The sequence below is a fragment of the Syngnathus scovelli genome, chromosome 14 (genome assembly GCF_024217435.2).
Source record: "Syngnathus scovelli strain Florida chromosome 14, RoL_Ssco_1.2, whole genome shotgun sequence".
NCBI classification, from domain to species: Eukaryota; Metazoa; Chordata; class Actinopteri; order Syngnathiformes; family Syngnathidae; genus Syngnathus; species Syngnathus scovelli.
This window is the reverse complement of record NC_090860.1, coordinates 9040439-9059865: the sequence shown is the minus strand read 5'-3', so window position 1 is coordinate 9059865 and position 19427 is coordinate 9040439.

Below are 19427 nucleotides of genomic sequence, written 5' to 3'. Positions count from 1 at the left end.
GTCTTCTCCAATCGCTGTAGTTAAAAAGTGACACTAAATGAATCGGGCTCCACTGAGATAACCACGGCCCTGAAAGTGAAATTACATTTGATGGCAGTCATTAGTTTGACTGCTTGGCCAAATACATCACGCTGTCACAATTGTGGCTTATGGTACCAATTAAAGGCCATTAGTGGCGTCGTGTTAAAATGCAGCAAATTGTCCTCGGGCAACAGAGGTTTTCTGTGATATTGTTTGTTAAAGCGAAAGACGACAGACTGGCTGACAAATGACAATACCGCTACTACTTTTTAGCATGTACTCACGTGTGTGAAAAATGCTTATGCTTATTTTCTAATCTGCATGCTCTCACTTCATCATTGTGATGCTGGGGAGGAGAAACTTTCAATGCATGACAATAAGTTGTTATTCAGATGAATCATAACGGCACAAATCATGACACGTAAAAGTGAGCGAACCTCTCACATTTTTGCAAGTATTTTACTACGCTATATTTTTTCATGGGACAACAGTAAAGAAATGACACTTTTCCACAAATGTAAAGTAGTCGGTGCACAGCGCATGTAACAGTAAATTTATACCTCTTTCAAAATACAGTATGCTTGCTTCACTCGCAACAAAAGTAAGAACAACTAAGTTTGGATTTCCTCCAAAGTGTCATGTGACCCGTTACTGTTAAAGGTCTGAATTTCCTGTTATTGCTCTCGTACCGATCATTGGAAGGTCACTATGGCAACACATGGCAACAAATTCTACGTGGATATGGAAAATAAGAATGAATGAATGAATAAATAAATAAATAAATAAATAAAATGAATGAATAAGGAAGGAAGGAAGGAAGGAAGGAAGGAAGGAAGGAAGGAAGGAAGGAAGGAAGGAAGGAAGGAATATATACATGTATGCATGCATGTATGTACGTACAATATATGTAAGGAGGCCTTTATTTCAGTGACTCCCTTATCTTGACCGGTAGATACGTGCTTCAAAGTACCCCTGGCGATGGATGGACACAGCTGATAAGCACGACAGCTGTGACAGAAAAGAACTTGTGTCAAGATGATGTCGCCTCGTGACCCTCTTTGTCCCCCTCTTGTCACTGTTTGTGATGCCATGGTGACAGCGGCTCTCAGGGGAGGAGCCTGCAACCTTTTCTTAACTAATGGATCCTTCATCATTCTCCCATACCACCAGAGCAAGCCCCGTGTTTATTGCTCTTTATTTTAAATTAAATCCACCGCCGCGACCATCTATCAAGGTCGCCCATGACCTTTACTGAGGGTGATGGCTTGGCCCTGCAGAAGCCAGTGTGTATGCTTATAATGGATGGGAGCGCACCAAAGAATACAGTGCCAGCTCTCCCACATATCTGGAGTGGAAAATTTGAAGTTTATTTTTCAAAACACAGATAACTGTGTGGTGACCTCGAATATGAAAATGTCAATGTAAAAAAAAAAAAAAAAAGTCTTTGCCCTTGAAGGTTGTCTTGAATAGGGAGGAACACCGATCATCGTTGTACTTGTATCCCTGCTGAATTGGAGAGTGCAAATGTACATTAGAAAGTACTCTTCTCAATTCCCCCGACTTTGCAGTGATAGCACATCACTTCTGAGGAGGGACTTCTCGCATGGTTGAGAGGATCTGCCCTCCAGGCTTTCTTGACAGTGGAAAGTGCTTGCTCCCTTCCTCTGGCTTTACTTTTGCTCTTTGTAATTTATTTCTGTTGAGCAGCACCTCTTAACATTTTGTCATATTGTATGCTAATCTACAGATTAGCTCAGTTATGCACATCTACTTTTATCAGAAGCTGTATCTAAGAGAATGAAGAAATTGGCTGAAATGGGAAGCGGTATTTTGTCCAAGTAGTGTTTTGGGGAAATTGATCACATTTTCCATTTCATCTTGTGTAATTACCTTTCCTTTTGCAAACAGCGCTACTCTTTTTATCCCATTATATTTTCAGCCTTTCTACGTAAAAAAAAAGGTCAAAAGCTCAGCATTCTATCAAATTACAAGGCAGAGTGGTTTTGATGGCACTCTTTTTGAAAATGGAAAATAGAGCAACCACATTATATATTTTAAGTGGTTGAATGTAATTTTGTCCTGTGTGCAGAAATCATTCAAAAAGCCCACTTTGCAATGCTTTAGCCTGGTGAAATATTTTTCCCTAAAACTGTTATGGTACAACGGAACTCGAGAAAATGCAGTCGAGAAAATTCCAATCCAGTATTCCACTATATCAACTTTGAGCCTAAAAAGTTGTCCTCTTTGAAAACAACAAAGTGATACTCGGCAGAAAATCTACAACCTCTTGCATCAGTGTTTTCAAACAGCCCCACTAAACGTTGAATATTTAATGGACGTTTTTCATTATCATGTGTGCCTTTTACTACTAATTTGCCGTTCAGTGTAAGAGCATGTCTGAAATTGCTTTATGTTTACAAGCACATAGGTCACTGGCTCCAAGGTCAGATTTATTGTTGAAGATTGCAGCTAATGAATATGCAAAGCAGAATAAAGAAACCTCGGCAGTACACTGGATGTCATTTTCATAGCTCTTGCAGCCGCACACTTAATGAGGGTGAAGCCTTAATTAATTGATTAGTCCCGTATGTGCTTTATCTAGTTCGTGCAACGTTGGTTTATTTTCTTTCTTAGACTTTTGTGTCTTTCTACCACCCTCCGTCATTGTAATGTTTAATGCATGGGTAAAGAGATATCAGCGCTGTTTTGATAAGCCAGACAGCACTGCAAAAAAATCTCCAAAGCTAACAGATAGGACTGTGACCCTCTCCCGTGGAGCAATCTCGCCCCTCCTCTGAGCCAGCGTGTCCGTATGGATGAAATGGAGCGATAGCTGTCTGCTCTTATCTTCCAGGATTTGCTCCGCTGGGAGACATCTCGCTGTATTGGGAAATGGAAGCAGCCCAATGGAGCTGCCCATAACTCACTGTAGGGTATTTTCTGGTGACCCCAACGAAACACGGAGCACAGTACAATCACATTAACACACACACACTCACACATAACCTCGTAGAAGATAACAAAGAGAGTTCTTATGGACTATAAAGCCAGTTGGCCATGAATGTTCTTTGTCCCTGTCACCGCATCGTTCCTCCTCCAGCTCCACTTTGTCCTGTCTTACCATAATGGACTTGCTCGGGATTTAAACGTTAGGTCAACACCCTGTTACCAGACTCATTGGGATACAGGATATTGAAACAGATAAATGGAAGAGGAATGTTGCCAGGGTTTGGGCACACAAATGCAATATTGCTGGGAGATACATGGAGATATATTGCCTTTTGACTTGATTGGGTTTTGCAGCAATGGCTTATGAGCCAACGGATATGCTTGTCTTGCAAAAAGCTGGAGTGTTTGCAGGACATAAATATCAGTCATAGGAGTTGCATCTTAGAACATATTTCTGCTGTATTTCCATGCGGTCGCTGGTTATTGTCTAGGGCACAGGTGTCAAACTCAAGGCCTGGGGGCCAGATACGGCCCGCCACATCATTTTATGTGGCCCGCGAAGACAAATTGTGCATTAAATTCGTGTGTCATTACTAGAATTGCAAATTGTCTTCACTTTAATATCTTTTTTTTTATATATATATTTGACCAATTTTTACTCGTCTGATTTGAAAACAAATTATTTGTTTTGTAGCTTTTACTGTGTATATATATATATATATATATATATATAATATGAGGTGCTCATACATTTATTTGGGTTGACAGTCATAATGGCCCTCCGAAAGAAGCTATGACTACAATGCGGCCCGCGAAAAAAATTAGTTTGACACCCTAGACTCGAAGAAACCACATAATCAGCTATTTTTAGGCTAAAAAGACCTTTTTTCATCAGCCATATAACACTTTAGGCATATCACATGTCAACTGGTAGTTCTAACAATTCCCCCACCTGTACTGCGATGACACCTACATTTTTCTTCTTGCCGTGATTTTCTTGAAAATTGTTCTATTGGGATGTCAAAAATGTGTGGCGGAAAAAAAGACCTGAAATGGCAATTGTCAACAGGCAAGTTTGTCCTTTTGTCCTTTGTTCAATGCTGGTTTCAATGTGCTTGCTTTATCATTATTACCCATACCCTGCTGTGCGGTGATCTTCCAGATAAAGTGCTGTGGGCTGTCTTGGTGGTTGTTGGTGTTAAATAGTAACCTTATATATATTGTGTTTTGTGTTCGGAAGAAACATTGGACGTTCTTCCCAATACATCACCTGATCTGGGGCAGTGCTTCAGCTTTGAAGAGGTGGGGGGAAAAAAATGGGCGAGGCTCAAAGTGTTTTTTGCATCTTCTATTCTTAGATGACCCTGTCTTTTCCTCTCGTCTTTTTCAGAAGTCACCCCTTACTAAACAGCGAGCTTACCAAGAAGACTTCTGGGAGTACATGTTGCATTCGTGGATGTAGTTGCCATAATTGGGCAGGGATTTTATCCTCCCTGTTTGGGGGATAAGAATTGCTACCTATGCTAATAACCTTGGCAATTAGCCTGCGGAGAAGAACCCAATCTACATTAGACACTCTCCCCGTTGTTGTCAAGTTAAAATCCGTCCGTTCCAAAATAAGATCGCTCCTTCAATTGGCCTGTTGAATTTTCAATACAAAGCAGCGATGTATCCATCTGGCAAGTGGAGAGGAGAGTCCCTCTTGGGCAGGACTGATCCATACGGCCCGGTCGTGACTGGTTGTCAGCTTGTCCTGCGGGTGCAATTAGGAAAAGGGCAGAAGAGGTCCAGCAAGGCCTGTTGTGCCAGTGAGTCGCAAATGGACCATCATTTGGTGGGGACGGTAATGACATGAGCGCTACTGGAACATTGATGACATGGCAACCACCAGTCATCATCACCATCATCAACACCGCACATGAGATGATGGAGGCAATATGGAGGTAGTTGACCTCTGCTTACTGCTGTCACGGATAGAGCTTTTGTTTTCAGGGTCACTTCCCAAATCATTAGGCGGACATTTGAAACCAACGGGGAGTACTGTCGGGATAACTTGCTTGATTCGAAGCTCTAATGGTTGCATGGAAAAATCTTTTGTTTTGTCATTTCAACATGTGTGGCATTATGAAATCCCACAAGGCTTTGTCAGACCCTCCAAAGCATGTGTGACCGCACCCCTTCCCACACACCATGCACACACAAACAGCTGCTTCTGGCATAGTCGATAATGCTAAAGTGTTTATACACAGTTGACATTTAGATATTTCAGCAGGCTTCTCCATAATCCAAAAGGGGAAGTGGTGAGTGTTTGTTTGTGACATTTATATATACTATATGCCACAGTTGGTGCCGTGTGCATACATGGCTAAATTATGTTACACATCCGTACTTGTGTTGACGACTATGTTGATTATAACACTGTTTAGTTGTATGGAGAAAAGAAAATCCCGTAATTTTTGGACTTTAAACCAGACCTGAATAAAAGATGCACCAGTTAAAAATAGGGGGAAATCCTGTTTTGTTCATATATAAGCCGCACTGGACTATAAGGCGCAGGTATGTTAATGTTTAATTTCCATATATTATATTATATTATATTATATTATAGTATCCATCCATTTTCTGAACCGCTTAGTCCCCACGGGGGTCGCGGGCGTGCTGGAGCCTATCCCAGCCGTCATCGGGCAGTAGGCGGGGGACACCCTGAACTGGTTGCCAGCCAATCGCAGGGCACACAGAGACAGACAACCAATCTCACTCACACTCACACCTAGGGACAATTTGGAGTCTTCAATCGGCCTACCAAGCATGTTTTTGGAATGTGGGAGGAAACCGGAGTGCCCGGAGAAAACCCACGCGGGCCCGGGGAGAACATGCAAACTCCACACAGGGAGGGCCGGAGGTGGAATCGAACCCGCACCCTTCCAACTGTGAGGCGGACGTGCTACCCAGTGCGCCACCGAGCCGCCCTATATTATATTATATTATATTATATTATATTATATTATATTATATTATATTATATTATATTATATTATATTATATTATGGGCACAAATTATATAATATCATAAAAATCACAAAAAATCCAGAGATAAACCGCATTGAACTATAAGCCACAGGGTTCAAAGCTTGTGCAAAAAGTAGCGGGTTATAGTCCGTAAAATACAGTAAATACTTGGAGGCGCTTTTGGAAAAGACAGTTGCCAAGTTTGAGATTACAGTGAAGCTACACAAAAGCCGCCTCTGTCTCACGAGTGCATGTCCTCTCATAAATCTGTCAGCGTGAAAATGCGCCATGTGCACCCGCTGCTCCTGATTCAGCCGGTTCCTTTTTTCTCTCTGAAGTGCAACCTAAATCCACCTCTGTCGGATTTCACTTAATGGTCTGTTTTATTCATGGTGTCGCGCTCAGTTATTTCCTTTTGATTTCTGGGCTACCTTGTTTTGACGCTTGTTGTTGAGAAGCTCGACGTGGTATCAACAACTAATTTGTGACTGTAGTTTTCACAACTTGCTTTCCATAAAATATCTTTTTGCTTTGATCTGCAATGAAGATGCAGTGACTTTCTTTTGAGTGATCTTTTTCTTGACAGTGGGATGGGCCCGTACCAACATCCCCCTTCATCCCTCACAACCCAGCACAGCACGGCAGCAAAACCATAGCGCATAACAAAGAGTGATGATTGCATAGCAATCCATAGTTATTACCCAAGAGGTGGGAAAAACATGAGCCGTTCTAAATAGCAACCCCTTCAGATTGCCGCCACCGCATTCCTTCGTTCCCCGGGTTGTTCTTCCCAGAAACACTGACCACTAATGATAGTGGAGAAACACCTGAGCACTCTGAATGATTGCGTACACCGAGGAGGATGTGATCGTAATGGTGTTTGATGAATGCTTTGGCAACATCGCTTCCCTGAATCAGGAAACATATAATTGCCGCCAAACAATGACATCCTCAAAACGTAAAGGTTTAGAACTTTACTTTTGAATTGCAGTGTATAAAACTTTTGGATAAGATGGACGACTAACACAATGGAAGTCTAATTACAAAGAAAACTTATACAACATATAAGCATATCAAAGCTTTGTGACTTCAATATAACCATCAGATCATTTCTTATCCCGCATCTGATTCCCCTCAAGACCGAACAAGCCGCATATTATGACGATATTTTTTTTAGTATCAATTAATGTGTTCTGCTGAGCAGTGATGGGTGCAATGAAATGATTTGCACTTGGTGAATGAATGCAAATCAAGGCCAATAAAACCTCACTGCCATGTTATACCACGGTGAAGTATCAACCCCATAAAATGTGATTGAAAACCAAATGGTGGCTGTTAGCAGGTTTTTGTTCGCAGGGGTTTACGAGCAGATGGTGATTTCCAGAGGATTTTTTTTTTTTCCCGTCAATGTTACTTAATTTATTTTAAAGACCTGACTTGATAGATGATTCTTCTGAGTTTCCTTTGTCCATACCTTGTTGGTGACACCATAAATATCTCTAACGAACTCCAACTGTCCCTCATGTCATTTCAGTGACATTGTGTTTTGTCTTCCAGCATCATTTCATTAACCTGTGATGATGCAAGATGTAGATCTAAACAGTTTCAATGCTTCCAATCAATGAGCACTCTGGCTTTATCTCCTTCGCCAAAGGCTGTGCGTGATGACCTCATGCAGGATCGTCTGTCAGGATGCTCTGTTTTCCAGAAATGTAATTGTGGGGCAATGACGTGGAATTACAGATGCTTCAAGGGGTCGAGGGGAAGGAAATGGCTGCTGAGTAATGTCAGGTGGATGACTCGTGTATCACTGGCCTGCCCTGAGGAAAATTACTGGAGATTTAATTGTTAATTGGACGCCTGAATTTGATTCCTAGCAAGAAGGAGATGTGAAAATTATAATTTTTTTACATGTTACCTTTGTGTATCAGTTTCTTTGCCAGTTCAGCACTAATTCACTTAATTTCCTTTTAATGTAGGAAAATACAGCAGCAGTTTGTACTTGTTTTATTTGGAGTTGAAATTTCCTCAGGTGTATCACACTTCTGGGAATCAAATTAATCTTTGAAAGAGGCAGTGATTATGCGCACCGGATTTCTATTACATGGCTTGGAGCAAGTGTAAACATTGCCATATTGTCGCTCAGCGAGCATCTCGCTACGCCGTCTTCCGTGTTTATCAGATTCTCTAAGTTGCAGAGCTCGGTGTTGCTTGCTGGGATCAGCCGAGCACAGATTAATCTGGGAAACATGCTAGGGACCTCTCTGCGCCTCTTTGCTCCATTGAAAACGTGAGAAGGAATTTGAAATTAAAACCACAGAGGAATAGAACTGTAATGAGTTTTTTTTTTCAAGGTCTTTTGACTGTCTTTTCAAGGTGTGAGATGGATATGGTCCCCCAGGCTACAGCCGCTCCACTGTTTGGTTTTAAAAGGACATTCCTGCTAAATGAAGGCTAATGGGAGTGACTGGAGACTGAAATAAATTGAAATGGAAGTGAGAAATAGATGCCAAGGAGGGGAATTGGTAAAGAAACTGCTTCAACATGACACATACGAAGCATTGACGCGTCTCACGAGTGAAGAGTGTGAACATAAAACTGCCAACATGTGCCACGTGGGATGCTCTCATGACAGGTGGCAGAAAGTATCTGTGACGCTTGCAGATTCTGCAGCTGCTCGCACAGAACATTGAAAACACAGGAAGTCATTTCTTCAACTTTATATGTCAATCAGTGCCCGCTTTAGTCGTCCATGAGGGAAGGGGATGATGGTCCGTTAAGTATCCCAGCTTTCACGTCTTTGTCTTGGTCTTCATTCTCTGGGTATCCTCACTGCTCTGCAGTTTGGTTATTGTGGCTTTTGCTGAGTTCGTATTTATGACCATAATTTATTTTTTAAGGGGAAACTTGTTTGACCAAACCCAAGAACATTAGAGTTCATCATTCTGAAGAGCACTGCCTCACTCACACTGTTCAAAAACTCAGAATGTTATTCAAGTCAAGTCAAGTTTATTTGTATAGCTCTAAATCACAAGCAGCCTCAAAGGGCTTCACATAGACAAACAAATTGACAATTATTCTCAAAGCATCCCCTGATGTTAAGCTCCCAAATTCAAATGAGGCGTTCAGTTATTCAGACTTCCCCCAACAATGAAATAGCGGAAAGTACAGTAAACAGTTTTAATCATGAGCTCCTGTTTATTTAGAGTCTAAATTTTAGAATATGTTAAAGGCTTTTGTTTTTCTTTTAAACTAGCTTACCTTATGAGAAAAGGACAAAAGGAGGATTTGGCATTAGATAAACTTGAGATGTTAGCTAGGAAAAAGCACTTGGAGGCTCACGGGTAAACCTGTCCATGCTCCTGATTCACTGGGTCATAAAAATTGTGGGTACTTTGTGATTACAGGGCTACACTCTGAGCTATTTGACTTTTGTGAGAATGAACATGCCGAGAAAGGCTCTTGATGAAGATAGATGCGCACGCTGATGACTGTGCGTGATGGGACATGACTTGAGGAACTTAACGCGATGACATATTTGTAATTATCCTTCATAGCTATCATTATCTGTTGCACGCTTTTAATCGAAAACATTGGATGGATTTTGTCTGGAATTGAGCAGGTATTTTTATGTGGCCTATTTCTTATAAAGCTTAAGGCCATATAAAGTGAACTCTATGACTTGCCAATATACTGGATTCTCCAAATAGCTTCAAACAGTCAACATAATCACTTTGTGTTAAATAGAATTTTATTGAATTTTTGTTATTGGTAAATAGAGGACAGGACTAGTAAAATGTATCTGTCACAAAAGACACACAGTTATGATTATAAATCAAAGTAAACGTGATTAAAAGTGTTTGGTTATTCATAACCATCTGTCCCTGCATTAAAGTATGTTGCTTTCACAAATTATGCAAATGCATCTCACAGAAAGCACATGTAATTAACAAGAGCTGCTCCAAATGGGCTAAATGAAAGTGCTTTTGTTTTCCCTGCCACTTTTCAACCCACCAACTGAAAACATTCGAGTTAACTGCAAACTGTAAATTGCCAATAGTCTTGGATAAGTAAGTGAATGCTTGTCAGCCCTTTAATTAAATGGCTCTCTTGTTTTTTGCTCAATGACAGTTTAGGAGAGGCTTCATCACTCCATCGCCCTGCTCGAGGTAAGTGCTACTGCAAACAGATTGATGGATTTTCATGAAGTCACAAATTAAATTGAGAATTAAAGCAAAATGTGTATGGCAAAATTGATGATGCCTCGCGTAAAGTGCTCACAAAAGAAAATGCTTTGACCATCTCCATGATAGTGTTCAATTAATCTCCTCTAAAAGTATTAGGTGTACCAGGCTTTCATCTAACTGCAACATAAACCAGCTTATGACCAAATTCTAAGGCCATGTTCACACCGATATATTTAAAAATAAATAAAATAAATAAATAAATAAATACATTTACAAATAAATACATTTAATAAATAAATTTAGATAAATAAATACATACATACATACATATATTTGAATAAATAAAAAAAAAAATAAAATAAATAACAATAGATGACACAATACTCCATGTATGTCCATGACAGGCCAATACCACAGACATTCTAAATAATAGCTTTTCACTCATTCTGTGTAAAGGCTCATGCAGCCAGAAGAATAAGGCAAAGTTAAGTGAAAATGGCAGACAGTAACTGCATCATATATTGTGAAAGGAATTTAAAGTGAAAATCAATTCAAGGGTTATGGCCACTGAGACTGGATAGTCACCGTCTCTAGGGGTCAGTGCATTGTTCAGATGATCTGTTATGGCCGCTACGCTGAGTAACACGGCCGGACCCGAGTGAATAACCGACCATCGTCTGCTTTTCTTGATAATCACACCATGATGTTTATGGTTTCAAAAAAAGACTTAGAGCACCAGCCCCATGACAAATGTTCGATCTCCTCAGTATATAATCAGACACTAAGCATCAGGATTTCTTCTCCACTTACAAAAGAATAGACAAACACAAAATGATCTTGATTGTACACTTCAGTCATTTTTTACCTTTGTGTATGCCAACATACACAATAAAGGTTTTCCAGGGAGCCAACACCACAATCATGATATAAGCTAAAACTGAAGTCCTGTCCTCATCTGGAACAATGGCTGTGATTCCATTTCAGAAAGAAACAATATTGGCCAGCGAGTTACCGATATAAAACAGCTAATTGCCGTTTAATATCCACTTGCTTCTCTTGCCCACAGATGTTTGAAACCATCATTCACACTCGGTAGGTGTGCCAGAAACCAATAAACCAGCGGAGTTTGTTCTCGATTCTAAAGGTCTGCAATCTCCTTCCACGGCGTGGAAACATGCAGTGGCATTTCGGTAGCTGGCAGGTGTCGAGCTCTGCGTTTGTCCTTGACAGATTGAGAGAGAGAGCTGCTTCAATCGCTGGAGTGCTGACCACGTCAGTCAAGTGGCTCAAGCCAAGCAAGCTGACAGGCCCAAACTGATTCAGTGGCAAATAGAGATTCTTCTGTAATTGCCTGTCAACACAGTATTTTCCAGGTGACAACACATTTTCAACATGGGCAAAGGTTCAGTTGTTGGTTTACAGGTTAGTTGTTTCAATTGATGGAGCAAAAAGAGGTCATTTTTTTCTTTTTAAATTTGAGACAGCTACAGTGCTAGACAAAAAAGATAATAATAATACAAGACCTTGCACGCCATGCTAACTGCTAATGGCACAGTGTTGTGCACATTTTTGTTTCTATTCTCTCACAATTTTGATCATCTAAGGGTGTCAAACTCAAGGCCCAGGGTCCAGATACGGCCCGCCACATCCTTTTATGTGGCCCGCGAAGACAAATTGTGCATCAAATTCGTGTGTCATTACTAGAATTGCAAATTGTCTTCACTTTTCATATCTTTTTTTAAAATATTTGACCAGTTTTTACTCGTCTGATTTGAAAACTAGTTATTTGTCAGTTTGTTTTGTAGCTTTGACTGTATATAATATGAGGCGCTCATACATTTATTTGGGTTGACAGTCATAATGGCTATGACTACAATGCGGCCCGTGAAAAAAAAGAGTTTGACACCCCTGATCTAAGAACTTTATATACATATATATTGCATTTTTATCCCCAGCATGACTTACGAACATTGAATGAGTCCGGAGCAGATTGGTTAGCGGGCTTTTGAAAATGTCGCGATCCCTTTAGCCAAGTTACCATATTTATACTGTGTCACTCATCATGCCACTTGGCAGTAAAGGTTAAGACATTGTTTGAAGCCATCATGGAAAATGTCAAATTTCACAATGTCATTTACCCAACCTTTTAGTTTTATCACCATCAGGCAATTTTCTCCTCTTCCCTATTCATCACATAGGATGAACGAATGTTGTCCTTTTATGACTAAATAGATATTGCCGTGCAAGTCCTGCTTATTTACGCTTTATCTTCTTTGTGTGCCTATCCTTCTATTTAGGATATCATTACTGCAGTAGAGGCACAAGCAGCCATCAATATGTGGGTGTAGGCGGCCTTGTCTCCTCTGCTCTGATTGTTTGTTGACAGGTCTGGTTGAGGGAGGGGGTGAGTTGTGATAAGAGACAAGGAGAGTCAGTCCAACAGGCATTGCAGCAACCATCAGACTACCTCTGAGAAACCTTGGGTGGGATGTACTGCCTCTGAGATACGCTTCCTGTTTAATCATGTTTACAGAAGAGGAAGAACATGCTCCGAGCTTCGAAAAACCAACATTCACATTGCAATTATAGTCTTATCTTTTAGGAAGCGAGAGATGTAATGTAAGATATCCAGTATGTGTTAGCATTGCAGACAAAAAATCTCTCGTGTGCTTTTGCCTATGCGACACCCACATTGCGCTTGAGTAGTTTGGCAGTGTGTGAAGCGAGAACATAATTTCCAGAGAGGACAGAACATGCCTGTGGAACATGTTTTAAAGGAGGAGCCCACTGGACAAGCGTGTGAACATTAACACAAACACTGCCAGTCAAAATGACTGATTACCTCATCGGGACATGCCGGGAAAATTCTACGCTTGCCCCGACCGACTGTCTACCCATCCTCCAGCCGCTACATGCCCGCAAGTCTTCATTTAATTCTCCCTGGGGTGTTCAAAAATGTATAATCATTAAAATATAGCCAGCGGTTTGGCTTCATTGTAATTTATAAGTCGGAACTACCTTATGCCTCACATTAGTCTCCCGTGGAGACTCCTGCAAGTCTGAATATATGCGGTATTGGAATTTCATATCTTGTGTGTATCTCTGATGCTAATTTGATTATATGGTACAAGCATTGCAGACCCATCATGACTGTCTGGAATATCACAGGTACATGATATGCCACGATCTGGGTATTTTTTGAGCTCACATGGAAGTTGAGACTGAATCCCATTGGTGCCTGCTTGGGTGTCCGTTGGCTCGCTGTATTTATAGCGGGAGGACTAGCCGTCCTCAGATTGCCCTTCACATCTGCAGCAAACCTTTCTCACTGTGGCACCACAGAGCTTGAGCCGATCGATCAATTTCTCCATTTGTGTGAACTCACTGACATTGGATTACGAAGTGTTTAAACTGGTGAAATAAAAATATACTTTTGGGTGGATTGCTGGAAGATTTGAATTTATAGCGGAGTAAAAATTTCAAGCCCATGTCCATACTGTTTTTCTCAATAGTTGTTTGCCTTGAGCCTTTTCCAAGTGACCGTGTCAAATGGCCTTCCGCGGATCACGGACCTTTGACAGGAGAATAGATTGCATGTATTTATAATTTGCCCCAGACAAAAAAAAAATCTGCAGTTGGCTGCCTTAGGGCTAAATTGCCTCTCAATGTCCTTCATGACACTTGCTCAGGAAATGTCACACTTTTATCTGTCAACATGGAGAAGAAGAATGTTGTTTCATGTTTCAAAGAAAGGGTTGAAGTAAATAAAGGCTGCAGGCAAGAGTTGTCGCACTTCCATCCCTCCACTCCCGAGACATGTTGGATATTGGAGAAGCTTCATGTTGGTTTTACTCCTATGAATTATAATCCTCCTTTTCTTAAATGTGTCTGCTTTGCTGAATGTCCTCAATTCCACAAACTCTCCTCCCCCATATAGCCTCACTGAACATGACAATATAATCAAGGACCAGGATAGCATTTTATGGGGTCTTCTTCAATAATCACCAGAATCGTTTGACCTCTGTGGGGCACCTCAAAGGCACCGCCTCCTCCTGCTAACAGCAATCTCAGTGGTCAGTGTGACTGCTCAGATGCTCCAGCAGTGCCTTAAAGGTCTAAAGGTCACGGCTGACCCATCATGGTGGATTGGATCTCGGACATAACAGTGTGCTCTCTCAACCTGTAAAATACTTTTTCATTTGTGACTTGAATAACTGAGCTTGTAGTGCCCTGACTTGAAGGCTGAGCTACAAAAGACTAAAAGTCAATGCACCGACTCAACAGGCGTAGCACCTCTACCGAATGCATACCTTGAATATAGTCTCTTTGCGTCTACAAGTCCATTTGGGTTTCATTGTGTGCACGTGTCTGCTGATTGATGGAGATGTTTCTATTTTCTCTGGACGCCGTAGACGGATCATTTATCCTGCAACAATTTGGCAATGCCCTAAGAGCCTTAGTAAGCTGAGAGAGGAAAAAATGGTCAGCGGGACTGACAGCAGCCTTAATGAAAGACTCATCCGAGGCTCCGGGCGTGGAGGAGACGAGTGCTTTCATTGTCCGGGATAGATGGACTAGTTACATTTGGCCGGGTAGCTGCAGACATTTACCACGTGTAGGCACCTTCATGTGAATGGGCTATTTGAGATTGCCAAAAGGTAAATAAACGATGATATTAGCCTGCTTCTCCACAGGGACCTGTAAAGTGATATTGCAAGTAATCATTGATAGGTTAAACAAATTAAATAGATATGGGTTCAAGGCCCAAATAGCTCACATTAAATTTCAGTGAGACAGATGATACGTTTCATCAAATGCTGTGTCTGGTACCACCTACCATGCAAAAACACTGAAAGGAAAAGTGTTTGCAGATTTATAGTGTGCAGCTGCTGATGTCAATGAATCCTGTCATTCTACAGATTTTGCTCCTGGTCCTAGTCCTGGTCAGTGCCCCCCTCACTTAATACTGTTTACATGTACTAGGCTACACATGAACATTGTAGTCACAACAGCAGGCTTCCTGCATTTTCATTATGCTCCAGGAGATGTGATGTCCAGAAACAGAAGCAGGTAATGAAGGCAGCATTAGCGCGCTAATTAGGCCGCAGCCCTGCAATGGCAGAACAAATTGTTTCTAGTCATGTGCAAAACACAGCCATATTTTAGAGACAATTTCCTGCACTATGACTACCCTGAGACTCAATCTCAGGAGGCCAGGATTGATTCAGATCCTAGTAATGCCTTTTCATTTACGGAGATATTGTAAGATAAGCAGTTTGCAAAGTACATTAAAATCATTACCACCCAAAGGTATCCATCTTGTAATCTATGCTCAAGTCCCCCTACAAATTGACTAGTACAATTTCAGTATTCATCATTTTCCTCACTGGTATTAGATTTCTAAAAGCATTTGTTTTCTTTCCCGTCATGTCTCATTTATTTACATTTTGTTTTTACACTGTATGTCTGGCCCCAGAATCAGCGTCACCAATTCAAGATCTGATTGAACTGAATCAGAATCCAATTTTGCAGTCTACCTTGAAGTGGAGATAACAGTTATAGCTCTGTGGTCAGGCTACACCCTCAGCATCCACTTCCATGCATGGATTGCTGCCCTGCCTCTACGCTAGAAAAGATTATGTGTCTTAGTCTTTTTCTCTTCTACCCCTTCCCCTTTTCCCTTTCTTTCTGTGTCTGCAGAAGGTCACCTGAAGGAGATAATCCCTATTCCTCTCTGGTTTCGCTTGCTTTTTATCTGAGAAGCTTTGCGGCCGGTGCTGGAGCCCATCCAGCGATCAGCCAAGCAGGAGCCAGCACACAAACAGAGAAGCCGAGGGGGGAGAGATTGCTGTCTTTTATCCCCCTGGTATGAATAACAAAACAGATACCTTAGCATGAGCTGGAAGGCTTGTTGCGTGTAAAATATATATGAATCCCACTTTCCTAATATATTTTGCAAACTTATATCCAGAAGCTAACCAGGAGGTCCCTTCTGTGGTAAATCAGCATGTGTTGCATCTTGATAGCTTTTCCGTAGGTGAGGAAATATATAGGGTTGTATATTCATTTTTTTTTCTATTTGACATAGACACTGTGAAAGTTTGTTTTCAACTTTCCTTTTGAGTGGAGATGAGAGCTCTCCACTCGCTGGCATATAGTGAATTTGCGAGGGCGTTAACGTTTGCTTGATGCATGTGTGCGACCACAGCTAACAGTTAAGGGCCACTCAGTGCAAATAATGAGCTAAAGCTGAGGTAATAATGGCTTCTAGCTACGCTTGTGTTGTTTTTGCCCCGCGTCTAGCATCTGAGCCATGTGGACATGGTCTCGCAGTGACTAATGGGACAGTAAAAGAACAAATCACCTCCGTAGGGGAGGTGGGCTGAGCTGCCAGAGTTCTGCTTGCCAAGAACATTATCCAGCTCTGTATATAATGAGACATATTTAAAACAGCAATCATCCCCTCCTTTGAACCCTGGGTCACAGTGTGGAATCAATCCCTCAGGTTATTGAAAAGAAAAGCCATATGTGTGTGAGACTGAGCATATTAACCAAGGTCACAGCCACCGCCTGCATGCCCAATGGATCGTCTCCTGGAATTGCTGAGTACGATTAAATCTCAAGCTTAGAATCACATTCTGGCTCTAAATCATGTGCCGGGTCATTACGCCAACGAGGGTCTTCTCCCGGTGCTTTCATTCAATTGAATTAGAGCATTATTCTGGACAATTTGGTTTGGAGATTACTAGCACTTCACACAGGCCACGATGCCCTTAATTGCTTTTTAGTCAAGACTCTTGGGTGACACATTTAAGAAGGTATTCAGGATGGGAAATGTTTTCGAAAGATGTCAACAATGATTGTTAAGGAGTGGATCGGGACTTTCTTTAGAGTGCCTCGTTGTTGCAGCATGGATAATCCCCACAAAGACTCCAACCACTGGAAGCTTTTTAAATATTTCATGTCATTTTATATTGGGGACCATCATTTTCTCCTTATGTAGCTGCAGCTTTGCCAAATGAAGATGTCACAGAGTCAATTAGAATTATTGTCTCCGTTTAAAGTAAAAGAGTCGTTCAGGCAATCTTAGAAGTGCGTACATGCCTCCATTTGGCACTAATGGGAATTAGGAAAGATATTAACCCCCTGCAATGTCCGATAACAAGATAATAATGGTGCGATTATGTTTTGTGTCGTAAGGTTGTTGCCACATGGATGGTTAATTAAGGCAAAGGAGATAAGGAAGGGGGTTTTTTTCTTCAGTAAAGGTCATGAATGTGAACACAGAGGATGAAAGTGTAAACAAAGCCACGATCAATCAACACCTGAAACAAATCCGACTATGGTAGGTGTGAATAATTCCATTTGAGGCCTCAGCTTCGTGTTAGATAGGGAATGCACAGTGATATATACATATCTACACCGTTGGAGATAAATTCTTGCAGAGCAGGCAGACATCATGAAAACGGAAAGCTATACTACAGTGATAATGAACTGACAAGTCCTGCTCTGCTGCCATGCTGCCATAAAGCCCAGCGGCAATTTATGGGTGCAGCCATCACCTCGCCCTTCCACAGATAACTGCCACAGTAGCGAAGATCACCGTCTAAGAGTCAGCCAAGGCGAGGCGACAAAGCTGTTTGGATTCATGATATGCGATGAGAGCACAGAGGTCGCCGGACTCACCGCAGCACACATTGTGGTTAGCGTCGTCATCATCTATGCTGACCCGCACGTTTTGGCATTTAAAATGTCTCCCGGAAACATTGGCAGAAAGATGGCTGGTAAAAAAAGAATTTATACATTTCTACATAAATATGATAATGTAATATTGAACATTATGTTAGATGAACTTACAGCCCCAGGACAGTGATTCAATTATTCAGGAGAATGTAATTACAAACCTCACCAGCCAGTATACGATGCTGGCTGCAGAGCACTTTTTGCCACAAGCAAAGATCATCCACTGTCTGTTTTTATTGATATTCTCATTTCTGCTCTGGTCAGGGATTCTAGCAATTCCGTACCACCGATCTGCCAAACACAATTGAAGCAGGGTTTCTTGGGAGGAGCAGACCAAGGAGAGGATATGGATAACAAGACCATACTGAAATAGTACTACGCTAACTTGCACACTTACTATACATAATGTCAGTCAAAGAAACTTCATCATAGACTAATCAATAAGATTGTTACGGTGACTATAGCCACGGGTTTAGATCCAAATCTCCATTTCTCTCGTATGTTTTTGCCCGGTGCAAAAGAAATCGAATTACAGCGTAAAGCATTTTGTGAAATTGAACGTGCTCGATTCTGCATGTCAACAATTTGGCTGGCTAAACTTCAAGAGACTCGATGCAGTCTATAGAATCACTCACATTGTAAAGGCAATAAAAATCATCCGATAAGCAGCTGATTGTACGTCCTTGCTCACCTTCTCCAAAGCCAATACTTTTTCTTCCACTTTGCTTACAGTGGCAGAGGAGATGAAATAGTGGCCCCCAGAAAGCCATTCGGCACCTAATTGAGCAATCCTATTACTTTCCTCTCCCTTCAGACTGCCTTTCATTGCTTTCGAGTGATAGCTGCAAGCTGCTATGAATGATTATATTACGGGTGTGTGTGAGTGTGTGTACTCAAAGAATTTTGTTGTGCTAGCATGTGCATGTGTCTTCATGCACGCTCTTGGACTTTTCTCACCTGAGCTACCAAATAGATTTATATTCAGGCGGACCACTCAGGACTCAATCTTAACTTTACCAAGCTAGTTTTCTAGCTGTGGACATAACTTGTGATAACAGCTTCTGGGAGAAGTTTCTCATAGATAGGACTTGACATCATAGTGATTGATCTCTTCTACCGGCTGTCCATTTTCTTGTTGCCCTCAATCTTCTCTCAAATCAAGTTTGTCTGCTTAAGGCCAGCAGCCATATAATGAGAATACTTCCATTGTATTGCTGTTTATTTGCGGACATCACCAGAACTGAAATGTTCATTGCAAGTGGCCCACGTTGATAAAAATGTCTGTAGTTGTAGCTCCAGATGAAATTCCACATGATCGTATCCCTTTGCTACCTCTAGTAAAGTTTTTGAAACATGTACATGGTGATGAATCCATCCCCAATACTTTCTTCACTGAATTAAATGGATAATATCCTTTGAAGATGTAAATGACAAGTGATTAGTTTAATATTTCTTCTCCGGATTTCCATAATTAGAGTCTCTGAACAGAGTCTTATTTCAATCTTTTCTGGTTTTAAG